The sequence below is a fragment of the Saimiri boliviensis genome, chromosome 1 (assembly GCF_048565385.1).
Source record: "Saimiri boliviensis isolate mSaiBol1 chromosome 1, mSaiBol1.pri, whole genome shotgun sequence".
Lineage (NCBI taxonomy): Eukaryota > Metazoa > Chordata > Mammalia > Primates > Cebidae > Saimiri > Saimiri boliviensis.
Genome location: NC_133449.1, coordinates 261658986 through 261677804, shown reverse-complemented (window position 1 = coordinate 261677804; position 18819 = coordinate 261658986). Strand labels below are relative to the sequence as shown.

At 41.7% G+C, this 18819-nt stretch overlaps 1 protein-coding gene and 1 pseudogene across 2 annotated transcripts in view; one reads left to right on the top strand and one right to left on the bottom strand.

Annotated features, from left to right (window-relative positions):
• Positions 1–18819, top strand: part of CARD6 (caspase recruitment domain family member 6) — a 64738-nt gene that overhangs the window by 33013 nt on the left and 12906 nt on the right. The gene's annotated exons all lie outside the window — the stretch shown is intronic.
• LOC101030189 (putative ribosome biogenesis protein RLP24 pseudogene) lies at positions 16135–16636 on the bottom strand (annotated as a pseudogene).

Sequence of the window (18819 nt, the reverse complement as noted above, 5' to 3'; positions counted from 1 at the left end):
AGATATTAAATGTTGTTTATAATTATTTTTCTTTAAAGGCAGAAGACAGTAAAAATATTTCTTTAGTGAATTGAGAAAGTTCTTTTTTAACTTAATACATACCAAATATGGAGTATAAAAGTAAATGTATTCAGAGGTTCATTATTATGTTTGTTTGTAAAGGATGGAGAAAAAAGTGTATGGTTAAACTACTAGTAATTCAACAGCCACTTTTTTTTTTGTGGGAGACTGAAGTTTTATTATTACTTAAATCAATCTCTTCGAAGATTTAGGGAAGAGAGATTTTTATTTTTAATTTTTGAGTCTGAGTCTTGCTCGATCACCCAGCCTGGTGTGCAGTGGTGTGATCTCGGCTCCCTGCAACCTTCGCCTCACAGATTCAAGCGATTCTCTGCCTCAGCCTCCTGAGTAGCTGGGATTACAGGCATGTGCCACCACACTCAACTAATTTTTGTATTTTTAGTAGAGACATGTTAGCCATACTGGTCTATAACTCCTGACCTCAAGTGATCTGCCCGCCTCTATCCCCAAAGTGCTGGGATTACAGGTGTGACTCACTGCACCTGCCAGGGAGCACAGTTTTTAAGGATAACTTGGTGGGTGAGGGAAAGCCAGTGAGCCAGGAGTCCTGATTGGTCAGGGATAAAATCACAGGCAGTGGAAGCTGTCTTCTTGGGCTGGGGCAGTGCCAGGTTATGGGTGGCCACAAGATTCGATGGGCCAGTTTATTCATCTGGGTGGTGCCGGTTGATCCATCAAGTGCAGGGTCTGCAAAATGTCTCAAGCACTGATCTTAGGAGCAGTTTAGGGAGAGTCAGAATCTCGTAGCCTCCAGCTGCATAACTCCTAAACCATAATTTCTAATCTTGTGGTTAATGTTGGTCCTACAAAGGCAGTCTAGTTCTTAGGCAAGAAGGAGGTCTGCTTTGGGAAAGGGCTGTTACCATCTTTGTTTAAACTATAAAGTTTCTCCCAAAGTTAGTTCAGCCTATGCCCAGGAATGAACAGGACAGATTGGAGGTTAGAAGCAAGACAGAGTCAGTTAAGTTAGATCTGTTTCACTGTCTCAATCATAATTTTGCAAAGACAATTTCAATCGCTCCCTTTGGGTTTTATAACACCTAATCTTAAGGTCAACGGTCACTTTTTGGCTGTTAGGTTCAGCCTCTTCCAATTACAGTTTGTTTTTTTTTTTTTTTGAGACAGAGTGTCGCTCTTGTTACCCAGGCTGGAGTGCAATGGCGCGATCTTGGCTCACCGCAACCTCCGCCTCCTGGGTTCAGACAATTCTCCTGCCTCAGCCTCCTGAGTAGCTGGGATTACAGGCACGTGCCACCATGCCCAGCTAATTTTTTGTATTTTTAGTAGAGACAGGGTTTCACCACGTTGACCAGGATGGTCTCGATCTCTCGACCTCGTGATCCACCCGCCTCGGCCTCCCAAAGTGCTGGGATTACAGGCTTGAGCCACCGCGCCCGGCCCCAATTACAGTTTTTAAGATTAATGTTAATAAAGGTGTGGGTAAAAAAGCACTTTCACTGCAGGTGAGGGTATAAATTATTGTTGTCTTTGGGGAAGGCAATTGTATTTCATTCATACAAAATAAAAATAAAAGCCAGGCATGGTGGCTTTGTAATCCCAGCACTTTGGGAGGCCGAAGTGGGTGGATCACTTGAGGTCAGGAGTGCAAGACCAGCCTGACCAACATGGTGAAACCCTGTCTCTACTAAAAATACAAAAGTTGGCTTGGTGTGGTGACTCATGCCTGTAGTTTCAGCTTCTTGGGAGGCTGAGGCAGGAGAATCACTTGAACCCAGGTGGCAGAGGTTGCAGTGAGCCGAAATTATGCCACTGCACTCCAGCCTGGCAACAGAGCAAGATTCCGTCTTAAACAAACAATCGACAAACAATACCATGAAAAATTTGACAGAAAATTTACTTTATGAATTCAACTTACATATATTCTTATTAATGTCTGTAAAGATGTATCTATGTAAAAGATGTGCAATTTTACATTGTTTATAAAAGATTAGGAAAACCCAGAATACTTAAGAAAGTGATGATACTATGCTTATGCAATGTCATTCTGTGCAAGTGATATGGTTTTGCTGTGTCCCCACCCCCATCTCAACTTGAATTGTGTCTCCCAGAATTCCCACATGTTGTTGGGGGGGGACCCAGGGAGAGATAATTGAATCATGGGGGCCAATCTTTCTTGTGCTAATTTTGTGATAGTGAATAAGTCTCACAAAATCTGATGGGTTTATCAGGGGTTTCTGCTTTTGCTTTTTCCTCACTTTCTCCTGCTGCCACCGTGTAAGAAGTGTCTTTCATTTCCTGCCACGTGGAACTATAAGTCTAAGGAAACCTCTTTTTCTTCCCAGTCTCTGGCATGTCTTTATCAGCCTCATGAAAACAGACTAATGCAGTAAATTGGTACCGGGGGCGGGGGGTGTTGCTGAAAAGATACCCAAAAGTGTGGAAGCAACTTTGGAACTAGGTAACAGGCAGAGACTGGAACAAGTTGGAGGGCTCAGAAGAAGACAGGAAAATGTGGGAAAGTTTGGAACTTTCTAGAGACTTGTTGAATGGTTTTGCCCAAAATACTGATAGCGATATGGACAATAAAATCCAGGCTGAGGTGGTCTCAGATGGAGGTTAGAAACTTGTTGGGAACTGGAGCAAAGGGGACTCTTGTTATATTTTAGAAAAGAGACTGGCAGCATTTTGCCCCTGCCCTAGAGATTTGTGTAACTTTGAACTTGAGAGAGATGATTTAGGGTATCTGGTGGAAGAAATTTCTAAGCAGCAAAGCATTCAAGAAGTGATTTGGGTGTTGTTCAAGGCATTCAGTTTTATAAAGGAAGCAGAGCATACAAGTTTGGAAAATTTGCAGGCCGACTATGTGATAGAAAAGAAAAATCAATGTTCTGGGGAGAAATTCAAGCTGGCTGCAGAAATTTGCTTAAGTAGTGAGGAACCTAATGTTAATCCCCAAGACCATGAGGAAAATTTCTCCAGGCCATGTCAGAGATTTTCACGGCAACTATTCCCATCATTGGCCTGGAGGCCCAGGAGAAAAAAGTAGTTTTGTGGCTCATGCCCAGGGCCCCCATGCTCTGTGTAGCCTTAGGATTTGGTGCCCTGTGTCCCAGCCACTCCAGCCATGGCTGAAAGGGACCAACATACAGCTCAGGCTGTGGCTTCAGAGGGTGGAAACCCCAAGCCTTGGCAGCTTCCATGTGGTGTGGAGCCTGTGGGTGCACAGAAGTGGGACCTCCACCTAGATTTCAGAAGATGTATGGAAATGCCTGGATGCCCAGGCAAAAGTTTGCTGCAGGGAGGGGCCCTCATGGAGAACCTCTGCTAGGGCAGTGCAGAAGGAAAATGTGGTGTTGGAGCCCCCACACAGCGTCCCTACTGGGGCACTGCCTAGCAGAGCTGTGAAAAAAGGGCCACCATCCTCCAGACCCCAGAATGTTAGATCCTGGGGCGCACGGTACACCAACAGCTTGTACCATGTACCTGGAAAAGCCGCAGACACTTAACAGCACCCTGTGAAAGCAGCTGAAAGGGAGCCTGTACCCTAAAAAGTCACAGGGGCGGAGCTGCCCAAGACTATGGGAACCCACCTCTTGCATCAGCATGACCTGGATGTGAGACCTGGAGTCAAAGGAGATTATTTTGGATCTTTAAAACTTGACTGCCTCGCTGGATTTCAGACTTGCCTGGGCCCTGTAACCCCTTTGTTTTGTTCAATTTCTCCCATTTGGAACTGCTCTACTTACCAAATACCTGTACCCCCATTATATCTAGGAGGTAACTAGCTTGCTTTTGCTTTTACAGGCTCATAGGCAGAAGGGACTTGCCTTGTTTCAGATAAGACTTTGGACTGTGGACTTTTGGGTGAATGCTGAAATGAGTTAAGATTTTCGGGGACTGTTGGGAAGGCATGTTTGGTTTTGAAATGTGAGTACACGAGATTTGGAGGACCAGGGGCAGAATGATATGGTTTGGCTCTGTCCGCACCTAAATCTCAACTTGAATGATATCTCCCAGAATTCCCATGGGTTGTGAGAAGGACACAGGGGAGGTCGCTGAATCACGGGGGCCAGTCTCTCCCATGCTATTCTTGTAATAGTGAATAAGTCTTACCTTTTCCTAATTTTCTCTTGCTGCTGAATGTAAGAAGTGCCTTTCACCTCCTGCCATGTAGAACGATTAGGCTAATTAAACCGCTTTTTTTTTTTTCTCAGTCTCTGATATGTCTTTATCAGCAGCATGAAAACAGGCTAATACAACAAGTGATTTAAAAAATGATATAAACATGCTGATAATAATAACTGATATTATAAGAGTTTTGTAATGTGTTTTAAATACTGGCCTGAAACTGGAAAGTATTATACAAAATAAGTGCCTTTTTTATGTTTCTTACTAGCAGATATTTATGCAGTAAAAGTTGCATTTTGGTTTCTGCTGTTAGAAGAGAGATGCACTCAGATTTTTTTTTTTTTTTTTTTTTTTGAGACGGAGTTTCGCTCTTGTTACCCAGGCTGGAGTGCAATGGCGCGATCTCGGCTCACCGCAACCTCCGCCTCCTGGGTTCAGGCAATTCTCCTGCCTCAGCCTCCTGAGTAGCTGGGATTACAGGCACGTGCCACCATGCCCAGCTAATTTTTTTTGAATTTTTAGTAGAGACGGGGTTTCACCATGTTGACCAGGATGGCCTCGATCTCTTGACCTCGTGATCCACCCGCCTCGGCCTCCCAAAGTGCTGGGATTACAGGCTTGAGCCACCGCACCCGGCCAGCACTCAGATTTTAAAAAATGGAACATGAGGCAGTAAAATATAATCTTAGCTTTATAATCTATGATACAATAAATAAGATAAAAATAACTTGAGTATAAGTTGTACTGTATAGTTTTGACTTAATAAAAATATGAACTAACAGAAAGAAAAATTTAGTGCTCTGTGAAATATATGCCATTTCACAGTAGATTCAGTAGCGGCTGAATCTACTGTGTAATGTCGTTTTACTTATATTCATTATTTAATAAATAAAATATTAAATAGTTATGATAATGATGACTGATCAAATTTATTGAGTCTTTTCTACATGTCAAATGTTGTCCTAAGTGCTTAACAGGTAATGTCACTTGATCCTCTCTATGATTGTGGAAAGGCTTGTAAAGATAACATTCCTATGTAATAAAATTGAGAGTTAGGGAATTTAAGTGAGTTGCTAAAAGATCACACAGCCAGCAAGTGGTCAACTCAGCACTTGAGCCCAAATATTCTGAATTCATATGAAACATTTTTTTTTTCTCACCCACAAGATCTAAGTAGAAGTTAGAAAATACTTTTTCTGTTATACCCAAATAGGTCAAAAGAGAAAAAAATAGTGCAAATACCTAGATTAGAATGCTTGGTAATGTGTATGAAGTACTTAACTCACTGTCTGGCACACAGTAAGTACTGAGTAAATGTTGACTATAATTCTTCTTCATCATCATCATCATCATCATTTCTCTTCTCTTCTCATCTCTTCTCTTCTCCTCTCCTCTCCTCTCTTTTATTTTCTTTCCTCCTCCTCCTCCTCCTCCTTCTTCTCTTTTTGACAACAGAGTTTCACTCTGTTGCCTAGGCTGGAGGGCAGTGGCATGATCTCGGCTCACTGCAAGCTCTGCCTTCCAGGTTCAAGTGATACTCCTGCCTCAACCTCCCCAGCAGCTCAGATTATAGGTGCCCACCACCACCACACCCAGCTAATTTTTGTGTTTTTAGTAGAGACAGGGTTTCACCATGTTGGCCAGGCTGGTCTCGAACTCCTGACCTCAGGTGATCCACCTACCTTGGCCTCCCAAAGTGCTGGGATTACAGGCATGAGCCACCATGCCTGGTCCTCTAATTATTATGTTGAAAGAGAATAAGGGTAGGTCTTTTTCTAGTGATGTTGACAAGCATCCTTTCCACTCAGCCCTTCCACTGAAAATCCTGAAGGGCATTTTCATGTTTTCACATGAATACGCAGTATAAGCCCCAGGTGAGCAGGAGCTTTGTCTGTTCTGTTCACTGCTGTACTCTTGAGGCCCAGATGAAAGCCTTGCTCACATTAGGTGCTCAGTAAACTTTTGACAACTAGATTGAGAAACCAAAACATTTTCCTGTTCTTTTTTTCTTCTTTTTGACTGTGACATTATTGTCCTATTCTAGGTCTGCTATTTTGCAAAATTTGTATGTTTTAGAGTAAGACTTTCCAAGTTGTAGTGGTGAATGAACGCTCCTCGACACTTGGATGGAGTATACAATGCCCTATGCCTTTGTTTTATTTATTTCTTTACTACTAAAAAAAATTTAGGCCAGGTGTGGTGGGTCATGCCTATAATTCCAGTACTCTGGGAGGGCGAGGTAGTGGATTACTTGAGGCCAGGAGTTCAAGACCAGCCTGGCCAACATAGTGAAACCCCATTTTTATTAAAAATGCAAAGATTGCCGGGCACGGTGGCTCAAGCCTTTAATCCCAGCACTTTGGGAGGCCGAGGCGGGTGGATCACGAGGTCAAGAGATCGAGACCATATTGGTCAACATGGTGAAACCCCGTCTCTACTAAAAATACAAAAAAGTTAGCTGGGCATGGTGGCACACGCCTGTAATCCCAGCTACTCAGGAGGCTGAGGCAGGAGAATTGCCTGAACCCAGGAGATGGAGGTTGCGGTGAGCCGAGATGGCGCCATTGCATTCCAGCCTGGGTAACAAGAGTGAAACTCCGTCTAAAAAAAAGAAAAAAAAAAAAAGCAAAGATTAGCTGGATATGGTTGTGGGTGACGGTAATCCCAGATACTTGGGAGGCTGAGGTGGGAGGATCACTTGAACCCAGGAGGTGAGGCTGCAGTGAGCTGAGATTGCACTACTACATTCCAGTGTGGATGACATAGTGAGACTCCATCAAAAAATATAAAATATTTGGGGCAGAGTCGTTGTTTTATCAAGTTCTTTGTTTGTTTGTTTGTTTTTTTTTGGAGACGGAGTTTCACTCTTGTTACCCAGGCTGGAGTGCAATGGCGCGATCTTGGCTCACCACAACCTCCGCCTCCTGGGTTCAAGCAATTCTCCTGCCTCAGCCTCCTGAGTAGCTGGGATTACAGGCACGTGCCACCATGCCCAGCTAATTTTTTTTGGTATCTTTAGTAGAGACGGGGTTTCACCATGTTGACCAGGATGGTCTTGATCTCTTGACCTCATGATCCACCCGCCTCGGCCTCCCAAAGTGCTGGGATTACAGGCGTGAGCCACCGCGCCCGGCCTGGTTTTGTTTTTTGAGATGGAGTGTCACTCTTGTTTCTCAGGCTGAAGTGCAGTGGCACGATCTTGGCTCACTGCAACCTCCTTCTCCTGGGTTCAAGTGATTCTCCTGCCTCAGCCTCCTGAGTAGTGGGGACTACAGGCGTGTGCCACCATGCCCAGCTAATTTTGTATTTTGGTAGACAGGGTTTCACCATGTTGCCCAGGCTGGTCTCAAACTCCTGATCTCAGGTGAATCCATGCACCTTGGCCTCCCAAAATGCTGGGATTACAGGTGTGAGCCACCACACCCGGCAAAATTCTTAATTTTTTTTTTTTTTTTTTTTTTTTTAAGACAAGGCCTTACTCTGTCACTGAGGCTGGAGTATAGCGGCACAATGATCAGGCATCACTGAAGCATCAAACTTCCAGGCTCAAGTCATCCTCCTGCCTCAGACGTCTAAGACTTGGGACCACAGGCACATACCACCATGCCTGGCTAATTTTTTAATTTTTTGTAGAGATTGGTTCTTCCTATGTTGCCCAGGCTGATCTCTAACTCCTGGGCTCAACCAATCCTCCTGCCTCTGCCTCTCAAAGTGTTGGGATTACAAGTGTGAGCCACCACACCTGGCCTGGCCTTGCCTTGTGCCTTTGGACAGGAGTCAGCGACAATCTGTTTGCTCATAGCAATCGGTTGCATCTGACAGAGCAGCCTAACCCATTTGATTGAACCACTGGAGTCTTAGAGATAGCAGTGGTGGTGATGTTACAGCCAAGAAACCCTTTGCAAAGTAGATGGCCAGTTCAATTGTGGCAGCAGAGTGGACTGTAGGAGGAGAAGGTGAGGCCAGAGTGGAAGTTTTGAGAGCTAGAGGCGTTGGTATCACTTGCTTGGCCCTGCCACAGCTGAGACTGAAAGACTAATATGGTGCTTAATTGCTTTCCTCTTTCCCCTATCCCCTGATTAGTGTGGATGTTTCTCCCTTCCAAATCTCGGGTTGAGATGTGATCACCAATGTTGTAGGTGGGGGAGTCTAGTAGGAGGTTACAGGGGCAGATCCCTCATGAATGGCTTGGTACCCTTCCTGCAATAATGTGAGTTTTCACACTATCAGTTCACATGAGAGCTAGTTGTTAAAAAAAGAGCATGACACGTCACTTCCCTCTGTTGCCATATCACATACCGGCTCCCCTTGACTTCCCCCATGAGTAAAAGTTTTCTAAGCCTTCACCAGAAGCAGAGCAGATGCCGGCACCGTGCTTCTTGTATAGCTTGTGGAACCATGAACCAAATAAACCTCTTTTCTTAAATGTATCACCCAGCCTCAGATATTCCCTTATAGCAATGCAAAACAGATGAACACACCCGTCTTTCCTCTTTTCTTCCACATGGTCAGTACTCTTTTCTAGTGTAATACTTTTTTTTTTTTTTTTTTTTTTTTTTGAGACGGAGTTTCACTCTTGTTACCCAGGCTGGAATACAATGGTGCGATCTCGGCTCACTGCCACCTCCGCCTCCTGGATTCAGGCAATTCTTCTGCCTCAGCCTCCCGAGAAGCTGGGATCTAGTGTAATACTTTTAAGTTGCCCAGACTGGAGATGAATTGTTTGAAGCAAATAATAAATTGTTAAGGCTACAATTTCAGGCCTCAAGAAAGAGAGGAGTTAGGTCAGGGGTATCTGGAAAATATGCCTGAAAGCGCATGAACATTTACATGGAATAATTTTTTGGTTGAAAGAGAAGTAAAAAAAGGGAGGGCAGAAGATAGAGGCAGCATCACAGAGTCTTTTCAATGACCATGTGTTTTCAATAACTAATGAGAAATACTGCTTTAATGTATCCCCAAAGAATCAGGCTCAATAGCACCTTTCATTGCCTAAGAGCTTCATTCATCAACGGCATTCTTTCCATAATTTTTTTTTCAAGTTTGCTCTCAGATGAAATATAAAATGCTTAAGAAATCCAATTTTAGTTATAGGCAGGGTCATATTTTTTATATTCTTGCTGAAGGGACTTAGGGTGAATAGACGGTCAATTTTATCTTTTTGTACTAGAAGAGCACACAGGCAATTACTCAGCAGAGTACTTACTAGTTATGAGAGTGAGGAAAGTTCCCTTGGCATAAGGTGTGAGGAATTTATTGGATTATATTACATAATAAGGTTTCTTTCTTGGAACGGGCCCCATCAATATATTTGATAGTGCTTTACTGGGGTCATTCATCAATAATGAATCAAACATTAGGCAAAACTTTCCTAGTTAGAAACTCTCTGGCTAAAGCTGCAGCCCTGAGATCTGGAATTGTGTTTATGAATGTTAGTCATTGTGCAAAATGCTATGAGCACCTACTATGGGCCTAAATACAGAGCATCATCGAGTCTTTTTTTTTTTTTTTTTTTTTGACAGAATCTTGTTCTGTTGTCAGGTGCCAGGCTGGAGTGCAGTGGTGTGATCTCGGCTCACTGCAACCTCCGCCTTTTGGGTTCAACCAATTCTCCTGCCTCAGCCTCCCGAGTAGCTGGGACTACAGGTGCACGCCACAACACCCGCTAATTTTTTGTATTTTAGTGGAGGCAGGGTTTCACTATGTTGTCCAGGATGGTCTCAATCTCTTGACCTTGTTATCTGCCCACCTCAGCCTCCCAAAGTGCTGGGATTACAGGTGTGAGCCACCCCGCCTGGCCAAGTCTTAAAATGCAGCTTGTTTGGAGAAATGCTTACAACTGCCTGCTACAAGAAGGGCCACATAATTTTCCTGCCATGCAAAGTGAATTGTAAAGGGAGTGGGGATGCAATGTCACATAGTGCAGGGTTATTCCTGAGCAGAGATTTTGAGGTAAATCAAGGCTGGCTTTTCAGGCTCTAGTTGTGAGTGGACATGATGGGATCTGGTATACAAATGGAGGAATTTGCCTCAGCAAGGAGCATGTAGAGTTCACCTACAGTAACAAAAGGTAAGGCAGAGTATCTGGGCACAGATGTTGGTGTTGGTGGGTGGATGGATAGACAATAGGAGTGTGTGTAAATACTCTTTTAATGGATTCCATTTTATCAATGAAATAAGAAAGTTATTGGCTAAGAATGAATATGAGACAGTAGATATTGAAGTATGAGGGAAAAGGAGGTATGAAATAGTTATCCACAGTCTTTCAGTGTAAGAATTCTTAGATTCTTTCAGTCTAAACTATACTCATCAAGTTTCCCCATCACACTCTCTCACCTATCACTAGCATCCAAATAATCCACGTTAGATAGAAACCAGTGAAGAAAGATTCATGATGATGAATAAGAGAAGAATATCATAAGGCAAAGATATGCAATGGTTAAGCCCAGTACCAATTCTACTAAGCCCCGTGGGGCTGAGAAGGAGCTCTCTTCCTGTCACCTAAAGTCTTGGTAGCATCAACGCACTCATCCTCATGCCCATCCCAGTGACCCCCAAAGACACCAGCTTGGTTACACGGGTCGGAGTAGAGGCAGAGGCATTTTTCTGTCTGGAATATCTGCCCGAGTATTTTTTTTTTTTTTTTTTGAGACAGAGTCTCACTCTGTCACCCAGGCTGGAGTGCATTGGTGTGATCTCGGTTCACTGCAACCTCTGCCTCCCAGGTTCAAGGGATTTTCTCTCCTTAGCCTTTTGAGTAGCTGGGACCACTGGCATGTGCCACCACACATAGCTAATTTTTGTATTTTTAGTAGATACAGGGTTTCACTATGTTGGACAGGCTGGTCTTGAATTTCTGACCTCAAGTGATTTGCCCTCCTCAGCCTCCCAAAGTGCTGGGCTTATGGAATGAGCCACCATGCCCAACCCTGCCCAAGAGTATTCTTAATCCATTTGCTGTGATAAGTATCCCAGGAATTCTGAAATATAAAAGATGCAGTATGTGTCCAGACTTATCTTCCTTCCTTTCAGGGCCTCTCAAGGAGAAACATGGGACAGAATTTCTAGCTACCGAGTTAGGAACAGAGAAGTAGGAAGAAAGGCAGAGTGCATTGATCCAGTGGGGGTGGGTGGAGGTTTTCTCAGTTTGTTTCACTCAGTGAAGTAGGAAAAAAGATTATTACCAGAAAGTGAGTTTGTGGGAGTAGATTTAGAGGAGAAAGTGTGAAATAATCATAGTGAATGATTCGGTGGACTAAGCAAAGTGGTGTGATTGCCACTTGAAGGTCCACTTGAAGTTCGTGATCATGAATTTAAAGTAAGACCAATCATGGAGTATAGTCAGTGAATGGACTGTATTTAAATAGGGTTGTGATTTTGAGATACTAGATTTTGACAGGTTAGTTAGCATGGTAGAGATAAATGAGGGGGTGGAATGAGGATAATTAACCAAGGTAGGTTAGACTGAAAGAATCCAAGGATGCTTAGACTGAAAAACTTATGGCTGTTTCATGATTTTCTTTTCTCATAACTTCAAACTCTCTCTGTCTCTGTCTTCCTCTCTCTCTCTCTCTCTCTCTCTCTCTTTCTCTCTCTCTCTCTCTCACTCACACATACACACACACAGATAGTTTGCATATACAGATTATGTGTAAGAGGAGAAATAAGAACATATATTTGTATTTCCTTACATTTGCATGAAAGGAACACTTAAAGGGTGACCCAAAACTAACACAAGTGGTTACTAATGGGAAGATAGTGAGGAGGATAGAGATGGGCAGACATGGAGTTCTTCCACTCCTTTACAAACCCTTCCAAAAAATAAGATGAGAGAACATGTTCCAACTCATTCTATGAGGCCCATATTACCTTGAAACCAAAAGCAGAAAAATATATCAGAAGAAAAAAGAACTACAGACCAATATTCCATATTAGTATAGACACAACATTCCTTAAAATACTAGCAAATGGAATAAAACAGTGTATAAAAAGGATTATACACCATGGCCAAATGAGGATTTATTTTAGGAATGTACTGTTTCAGCATGAACATCAATCAATGTAATGCACCCTATTGAGAATAAAGAACAAAAAGCAAATGATCATCTGAATAGATGCATAAAAAGTTTTGACAAAATCCAACACCCTTTCATTACAAACATTCAACAAAATAGAAATAGAAGGGACATTTCTCAACATGATAAAGGGCATCTATGAAGAACTCATATCTAATTTTTTTTTTTTTTTTTTGAGATGAAGTCTTGTTCTGTCACCCAGGCTGGAGTGCAGTGGTGCTATTTTGGCTCACTGCAACCTCCATTTCCCCTGTTCAAGTGATTCTCCTGCCTCAGTCTCCTGAGTAGCTGGGACTATAGGTGCCCACTATCATGCTCGGCTAATTTTTTTTATTTTTAGTAGAGATGAGGTTTCACCATATTGGCCAGGCCGATCTTGAATTCATGACCTTGTGATACACCCGCCTCAGCCTCCCAAAGTGCTGGGATTACACACATGAGCCACTGTGCCTGGCCTCATATCTAAAATTACACTTAATGGTGAAGAACTTAAAGCTTTCCTTCTAAGATGAAGAACAAGACAAGGATGTCCTCTTTCAACTTCTATCTTCTAGATAATATTGTACTGTAGGTTCTAAACAAGATGATTAGGCCAGAGAGAGAGGGAGAGAGAGGGGAAGGAGAAAGGGAGAGAAAGAGACAGAGAGAGAGAGAGAGAGAGAGCGATCCAGATTGAAGAGGAAGAAGTAAAATTATTTCTACTTGCAAATAACATCGTTTTATTTATAAAATTATAAGAAATTCACAGACACAATACTATTACATCTAATAAACCATTTCATTCAGGCTGTGGAAGACAATGTCCACATACAAAAATCAACTCTATTTCTATACACTAGCAGTTAACAATCTGAAAATATACATATACATACATATATGTGTATATATATATACGTATATATATACACATATATATACATATATATATATTTGAGATGGAGTCTTGCTCTGTCACCCGGGCTGGAGTGCAGTGGCACAATCTCAGCTCACTGCAACTTCCATCTCCCAGTCTCAAGCGATTCTTGTGCCTCAGCCTCCCGAGTAGCTGGGATTACAGGCATGTGCCACCGTGCCCAGCTAATTTTGTATTTTTTTTTTTTTTTTGAGATGGAGTTTCGCTCTTGTTACCCAGGCTGGAGTGCAATGGCGCGATCTCGGCTCACGGCATCCTCCGCCTCCTGGGTTCAAGCAATTCTCCTGCCTCAGCCTCCTGAGTAGCTGGGATTACAGGCACGTGCCACCATGCCCAGCTAATTTTTTGTATCTTTAGTAGAGACGGGGTTTCACCATGTTGACCAGGATGGTCTCGATCTCTTGACCTCATGATCCACCCGCCTCAGCCTCCCAAAGTGCTGGGATTACAGGCTTGAGCCACCGCGCCCGGCTAATTTTGTATTTTTATTAGAGATGGGGTTTCACCATGTTGGCCAGGCTGGTCTCAAATTCCTGACCTCAACTGATCTGCCCCTGTTGGCCTCCCAAAGTGCTGGGATTACAAGCATGAGCCACTGGGCCTGGCCAGAAAAAAAATTGAAATTCCATCTCTAATAGCATAAAAAAGGATAGAATAAAATCCTTGGGAATAAATTTAACCAAAAATCTCAAAATATATACATTAAAAACTTTAAAACGCTGCTGAAGTAAAGTAAGTAAGTCTTAAATAAATAAAAAAACGTATCATATTCATGGATTTTCACCCCTACTAAAGACCTAATATTGTTAGGATGGTAATATTTCCCAATGCAATCTAAAGATTCAATGCAATTCCTATCAAAATCTCAATGGTGTTTGTTGCAGAAATGGAATAACTGTTTCTAAAATTTGCATGGATTTGCAAGTAACCCCAAACAGCCAAAACAAACTTTAAAAAGAAGAATGAGTTAGAAGACATATGCTGCTTCTTCTTTTTTTGAGGTGAAGTTTCGCTCTTATTGCCCAAGCTGATGTGCAATGGCACGATCTTGGCTCACTGCAACCTCTGCCTCCTGGGTTCAAGCGATTTTCCTGCCTCAGCCTCCTGAGTAACTGGGATTACAGGTGTGTGCCACCACATCTGGCTAATTTTTTGTATATTTTTAGTAGAAATGGGGTTTCCCCATGTTAGCCAGGCTGATCTCGAACTCCTGACTTCAGGTGATCCAACCACCTTGGCCTTCCAAAATGCTGGGATTACAGGTGTAAGCTACTGCATCCAGCCAGAAGACTCATACTTTTTGATTTCAAACTTTATTACATAGTTGAAGTAATTGAAATAGTGTGGTAGTAGCATAAGTATAGACATTTAGATAAAAGGAATAAAATTAAGAGTCTAGGAATAAACCCATATAAGTATAGTCAATTGATTTTTCATAAAGGTGCCAAGAATACTCAATAAGTAAATAAAAGTCTCTTCAGCAGATGGTGCTGGGATAACTGGAGATCCACATGCAAAAGAATGAAGTTTTGGCTGGGCACGGTGGCTCAAGCCTGTAATCCCAGCACTTTGGGAGGCCGAGGCTGGTGGATCACGAGGTCAAGAGATTGAGACCATCCTGGCCAACATGGTGAAACCCCATCTCTACTAAAAATAAAAAAAAAAATGGCCGGGTGTTTGGCATGCACCTGTAGTCCCAGCTACTCAGGAGGCTGAGGCGGAAGAATCACTTGAACCCAGGAGGTAGAGGTTGCAGTGAGCCGAGACTGTGCCACTGCACTCCAACCTGGCGAGAGAGCAAGACTCCATATCCAGAAAAAATGAAGTTAGACCCCTATCTCTCACCATATACAAAATAAACTCAAAATGGATGAAAGACCAAAAAAGAGCTATAAAAGTCTTTGGGTAAAAAGGACTAAATCTTCATGATCTTTAATTTGTCAATAAATTCTTAGATATGACACCAAAAGCATAAGCACCCAGAGACAAATTAGATAAATTGGACTTTATCAAAATTAAAAACTTTTGTCCATCAAAAGTTCATTAGAACTTTTCTCATCAGGAAGTGAAAAAAACCTACAGAATGAGAGAAAATACAAACATGTTTCATTTTATTGTGCTTTGCAGAGATTACTTCTTTTTTTTATTATTTACTTTTTAAATGGTTTTATTTTATGTGCAAATAATGAACAGATGTACCCAGAAATTCTACTTTCCAAAACCAGGAGCTTTTTAAAAGAAAACCACGTAACTTTTAAAAGGCATTGAGATTCCTCTGCTTCTAGATCATTGGTAGACAAGAAAAATAAAGTTTGTTCTACCAGGAATCACAAGTTGGAACTGAGTATTCTCCAAAGTGGAAATTCCAGAGTGCAGTGTCACTCCAGGCAAAGATTATTCAGTTCTCATTCCCAACATCGAAAACTACCTATCAGAAGGGTTCAACCAGGTTAAAACAGTCCAGCACAGTTAGGCTTCATCAAACAATATCATTCTGCTCTTCTGAGATGCAAATAAACCAAAACAGGAAATACTAAAATCAAAATAGTATTTGACACTGTCATACAAATTGTTATTTCCTTGTCGTGTCCCCCTTTCTATAACATTAGTAAAGGGACTATTTTACTGCAAAGAATATTTTATTTTATACATCACTAACCATGAATTTTTGCCATTGCTTATTATACAAAGGCTGCCCTGTGCCATTATCCAAATGGAAGAAGCATTTTACATCCACGATTCACTTCTATAGTTATAAGCAGAATTTTCATGATTTACATAAGTACATCTGTCAGTGTAGATTTAACACTGAAATGCAATGTAACATCAGTAATATCTGATGTTTTATAGATGGCAATATAGAAAAGATATATTTTAATCACTTTTCATTTAAGTGACCTTATGTAAAAAATAAACTAATAATTTAGCAATTCCAAGTGTCCAACGGGCATTTTCAGATGCACGTAAAAAAATGGTTACAGAGATTTTTAAGAAGCGTCTTCCATATCCACATCCTCTTGCAACTGCTGTACCATTTTCTCTTCCAAATGCTTCCCTTGGCCTTCAGGAGAGGCTTGAATAAGATGTATGTTTTGCTTGACTTCTTTGATATCCTGAACTTTCTGTAGCTCTTTATTTTTCTTCAGTCTGTTCATTATAAATTTAGCTTGGCGTTTCTGTTTGGTCTCTTCAACTCTCTTCATTGCATCAATAGTTTTATTCCATAGCTCTCACTGGTATTTGATAGGTTCATTTCTACACTTTTCAAATTCAAATGAATTATCCACTGTAAGTTCTTTACCAGCTGCTTTCCGGAATGCTTTGGTCCACCTAACTTTGCGAGGATTGTGCTTCTTTTTAAAGTTTTTATGACATTTAGATTTACAAAATCTGAATACCTTGCAATCGTTGTGTAGAACATCATGCTGTGGCCAGGGTAGATGGGCCCGGAACATAAATAACACTTCTCGATAGGCATGTTGAACCTGCGTGGGTCCCCACTGACTATACTTTTTTTTTTTTTTTTTAATGGAGTCTCACTCTGTCACCCAGACTGGAGTACACTGAGTCGAGACTGTGCCACTGCACTCTGCCTCCCGGGTTCAAGCAATTTTCCTGCCTCGACCTCACCTGTAGCTGGGATTACAGGCACCCGCCACCATGCCTGGCTAATTTTTTTTTGTATTTTTAGTAGAGATGGGATTTCACTCTGTTGGCTAGGCTGGTCTCGAACTCCTGACCTCGTGATTGGTCCACCTCAGCCTCCCAAAGTGCTGGGATTACAGGCATGAACTACTATGTTCAGCAGATATTGCATTTTTTTTTTAAATGAGTTGAAGGTTTGTGCTAAACTCTGTGTTGAGCAAACCTATCAGTATCAATTTTCAAATGGCACATATTCACTTCAGTAGCATCTTTTTTAGCAGTAAAGTATAATAATAATAATAATAATTATTATTATTATTATTATTTTGAGCCGGGGTCTTACTCTGTCACCCAGGCTGGAGTGCAGTGGTATGATATTGGCTCACTGCAACCTCTGCCTCCTAGATTCAAGTGATTCTCATGTCTTAGCCTCCCAAATAGCTGGGATTACAGACGTATGCCACCATGCCTAGCTAATTTTTGTATTTTTAGTAGAGATGGGGTTTTGCCATGTTGCCCAGGCTGGTCTTGAACTCCTGACTTCGAGTAATCTGTCCATCTCGGCCTCTAAAGTGCTGGGATTACAGGCATGCGCCACTGTGCCTGGGTGAGAGTTTGATTGTTACATGTTTTGGGGTAGTCTTACTTGAATTGAATTTGTTTGATGTTCTCAGACCTTCTTGTGCCTGGATATTTATATCTTCCTCAAGTTTTGAAAATTTTTCTGATATTATTTCTTTGAATAATATTTTTCTTTCTTTCTTTCTTTTTTTTTGTTCCACTTTCTAAGAGTTTATGAATGAGATTTCTATCCCTTGCTCTTGTTGAGCTCTGGATTTGTTCTTTTAAGATAATTCTCTATGTCTTGTAGGTGGTCTTTGTTCCTTTATGTTCTTTTTTCTTTTTCTTCTTTCACTGTATGTTTTCCAATAGCTGGTCTTCAAGCTCATTGATTTTTTTTTTTCCCTCTGTTTAATCCATTCTGCCCTTTAAAGTCTTTAATGAGTCCTTCATTCAGTGCAGCAAATGCACTTCTTAGTTTCAAGATTTCTGTTGGATTTTTTTTTATTACTTCAGTATCTTTGTTAAATTTCTCTGATAAATTTCTGAAGTGCTTTTCTGTATTATTTTGGAGATTCCTGAGTCTCCTTAAAATTGCTATTGAATTCTTAGTCAGGGAGCTCACAAATTGCCATCTAATTATCGTCAATCACTGGATTTTTGCTTTGTCTTTTTGGGGGAGGTTTCGGTTCCCTGCTTACTGTTATTTCTCATGGGTATAAATTCACGTCTTTGCATTGAAGAATTTATTTATTCCAGTGTTCTCTCTCCGGCTTGTTTTGTTTTTTATTGGATATATTTTCATAGCAAATCGTTACTGCTAGGTCATTGTCTTTTATCAGCTTTAGGTGGCACCTTAAGGCCAGGTTTTCCTTGACTCTAGAAAATGATTGAAGTGTCACTTATCCCAAAGGAGTTAGTTTGGCCATGTGGGTAAGCTTACTAGGGGTTTGTGCCCAAGGGACCTGTGAAACATCCTACAATATGGTGCTGCTGAATACCCACTCCAATTTGGTATTTCCTGTGGCCAAATTATAGAGCGGAGTTTCCAGGGCTGGGGATGGTAGTCCTGCCTCTACCTTTTGTCGCTTCCCATCCTTAGGTATATTTCTCCCTGTGGACAGCTACAGTGCTTCTCATGGGTTAAGGCAAGGACAGGTCTCCTGCCAGAAAATCTAAGATGATGGTAAAGCTGATTGACCACTTCAATCTCATGTTTTCTAGTATAGAAATCATGCTTTGGGGAAAGATGTTTCATGCACTTGTTGCTGGGCAGAATGGGGTGAGCCTTGCAGATGAAGAAGAATCATCTCCTATAACCTGCTCAGAGTTTTCTTTCTTTTGTTTTTTCCTCTTCTCCGTAGCCCCAGAATCTGTCTCCTCGTATTTGAGTTCTGGGTTGTTGCTGGTGAAAACCCCAGTGTCGTTTGTTTGTTTTAGGTTTTCTGTGGGGAG